The sequence below is a fragment of the Salmo trutta genome, chromosome 32 (assembly GCF_901001165.1).
Source record: "Salmo trutta chromosome 32, fSalTru1.1, whole genome shotgun sequence".
Lineage (NCBI taxonomy): Eukaryota > Metazoa > Chordata > Actinopteri > Salmoniformes > Salmonidae > Salmo > Salmo trutta.
Window position 1 is genome coordinate 20,482,925 of NC_042988.1, and position 3,533 is coordinate 20,486,457.

Genomic DNA, 3,533 nt, shown 5'->3' on the forward strand with positions numbered 1-3,533 from the left:
GTTAGACCCAATGATGTGTGTATAAACCCTGGATTGCTAATGCTATGTATTGCCCATTGAGAGGCTTTGAAGCCACCGTCGGCATTGGCATGACCCAGTAGGAGCAGTCCACCATAGGAATGAATGGAATTATATAGTATTTCAATTAAATGTTTAAAGGACAAAGTTACATGTATTTAAGTGTTTTCTTGTTGTAGTGGGGACAGTAACATTAGTACAAAAAAAGTACTTTAAGGAAAATGTTATTTATTTTTATTTAGTAGTTTTATGTTTAGCTAACATAATATCATTTTAAAGTATGCATTAAGGTGTCTGTACTAGAATAAATGCGTCAAAACTATTGTAGTCATTAAAAAATGACGTCAGTCATCCAGAGTTTATATACATCATAGGTTAGATCCGATAATGTGATCAAAGATTTCTATTGGAGAGGCACTTTCTACATATCTTCATACGTAACCAGTTTTGCTTTTAGTATGTCATACATTTATGAATTTAATATATCATTTGGTGTTAGCAAAGGTGGAAGGATTGGCCTTCTCCCCCCAATGTCAAGTACCTGGTGACCCTTGGGGGTCACGATGATGGTAGGTACTAGCCATAGCAATAGTGTGTCAAACTTTGTGAAATACTGACATTTGACTCAGATCCTCTGTTATAATATAATAGTTACAAATAGTCGTATTCATACATTTTAACTGAATAACTGTGTGTCTGTAATTTCCATATAGTGGTATGGAATATAGAAAACAGAGAATCCATTTGTGGAAGCCCGGCCTCAGCCCACAGTGGTGGTCACTGCCTTACTCTGCAATACTCCAACACAAGCGACAACATCTTTCTATAGGCAGAATAGTATGTATATTTAAATAGCTATTTTTGTATACTTTTGTCTTGGCACACATTCTAATGAAATGTCACAACTAAAGGCCTATAAGGATATTGATAATCTCTTGTAGCGACACTCTCCCCATTTGGGAATGTAATCTTCCCCACATGATTAGGTCCACTGAATGTCAGACAGGGCAGCTGAAAACAATTGTGAAATGCATTTGGGTAATTACAATATCAGAAGAGTTTGTGATCATACCACATCCTTAAAAACATAGGTGCTGGGCTAATAAAGAATACTAGTAAAGAAGAAGAAGGCCCACTGTTAAAGCTCCCAATTCACCGATTTATTGATGATTTGATCCGAAATGGATCTTCGTCAGGTCATAAATCGGCTAAGATCCGTTTCGGATCGAAACGTTGTCAATAAATCTGTGAATTGGGAGCTTAAACAGAGTGCGGGCCTTCTTGTTCTATACAAATTACAATATCAGAAAATACAGTGCAGTAACACATGGCTATACACAGGGCTCTATGCTGACCTTTCATACAAGGAGCACGTGTGCACCTAAGTTGAAAAATGTAGGCTGTAGAGCCCTGATACATTTGTGAGAGTGCTATTTCCTCAGCATACTGCAGTTTGCAGCCTGAATAACTTGCTATTGCTTCATGGTACAGATCCCTGAGGAAGGCTGGGATCAGCTATACTATTTCTACTGTGGTACTAGTGGGGATATCCTGAAAGTCAATCTCAAGACCAAGCTTCTTAATGGGCCGTGGCCCAGTGAAACAGAAGTTCAGCAAGGTGGCTTCAAAAAAGGAACACGGTAAGAGGAGTTTAATATCTGGCTTAGTTAGATAGACTGCAGTACAAACCTCAGAACTCAGCATGCATTGCCCCTTGTTGTCTACATGGGGTGAACACAATCTGTGATGAAGACAGGCAACATATTGTTGGCTCAGGAGATGGCACGTTCCCTCTGTTCAGGATCCTCATCCAACTTCAAACACATCAAGTGAGTCAAGTGTCTGGAATGGAGGTCTATTCACTTTTATAGTTATTCTCTCACTTCAGTAATCCTGTGTGCATCTTCCAAAAGCATCTAATACACCACTGTACTACTCAATGAATACTACCTGTATGTGTATTCTTTGGTTTCTAATCTTTGGCAGGAAGGTTCAGCTGGAAAGGGGTGACATCCATAGCGCCCTGTGGTGATGGTCACCAGTTCTTTGTGGGCACAGAAGTGACACAGATCTACTGTTTCAACAATACTGACTTCAAAGAGGAGTTCATCACCTGACCACCACCAGCCATAACAGCGCCGTGAACGATGTGAGTGACACAACAGGCTAAAAGGTCACATAATATACGCCATCACATTCCATTTGTGTGCAGGGTCAGTCCACTACTGAATGCAAATAGGGAACTGATTCTGCTTGACTGGCTGTTCATTTTGAAGCACATTTGCCTTTTTAAATGACACCAGTAGAGGGGGCTATACTATCATTTACTGTAAGTCATGTCCTGTGTCCTCCAAAGTAGAAATTGTAAAGCATGATATTTATCATAGTCATGGTCAATAGCTAGATCAATTCATTATGGGCTGATAATAAGTGCTTTAATTTAACATATATATCTTGACGTATATCTCACAGTGGCTCATCTGAGCTCTTTGCCACATTCTGAGAATGACATCTGGATGTGGCATATGGAAACTTCTAAAGAAGTGCTACATATCACTGTGCCCAACATGACCTGGCTGCAACGCTGTGGAATTCATGATTGACGGCAGGAGCATCATCAGTGGTGGATTTCCCATTCCATTTCTTAGCAGCAGAAACTCAAGGGCTTTCTATTATAAGCCGTGTCTGCTGTCTGGAAATGCAAATGCATTCCTCTGGTGATGATTTAGTTGGGCAACAACAGTTGTGCCATTTTTAACTCAGATGAAAGAAAAACAATACTTTCTGTCACGCATTCATGTTTGTATTTCTCCCAGTCATTGACTTTTTGTGTTGTTTTCTTTCAGCCTGGAATGATGGTAAGATCTGTGGCTTCACTCCTGAGACTGGCAGGCTGATGATGACTGTGCACAACGCCCACAGCATGGGTGTGAGTGACAGCCATCGCCACCACCAGAGGCTGCAAGAGGATTGCCAGCGGAGAGGGGAGGGACAGGTAAAGATCAAGAAGATAAAGCACCATAGAGATAAAGATAAACAACAATGATGGAGACAGAGAACCATGAGCATTACAAAGTACAAATAGGGTCGCCATTGATAATGGCAGACCCTGGCCGTGACCCCACTTTCCGAGGGTGTCTCAAGGAGAGTTGAGATATGCAAAAATACACATTTCCAATTCACACATGCAAATTAATATACACTTGTACATGCATGAAATAGGACAAATATAAGCACCCACCAAATGATATTATTATAGATAACTTTAGTTAGTGGGCATGAAACCACTGCACTGTGTTAGGGCCTACCAGATAAACAACGTTTTCAAAAACCACAAGCATTGCACGCCTTTGCTCATGTTTATTCATAACAGAATCTGGTTACAATGTTAATGATATGAAGAAAGGACTAATAGTTTAACAAATAGAATCAATTACTAACAGTGAAACAGTGAAAAAGTGAAACTGATAGTGAAACAAATTGAAGCAGCAGATAGTGTATACTCTGGTTAGAAG

The 3,533-nt window shown here is 40.0% G+C and overlaps 1 pseudogene; it reads left to right on the forward strand.

Annotated features, from left to right (window-relative positions):
• The first annotated feature begins 489 nt into the window (after nt 1–489).
• LOC115170688 (cilia- and flagella-associated protein 52-like) lies at nt 490–3,064 on the forward strand (annotated as a pseudogene).
• The last annotated feature ends 469 nt before the right edge of the window (nt 3,065–3,533 follow it).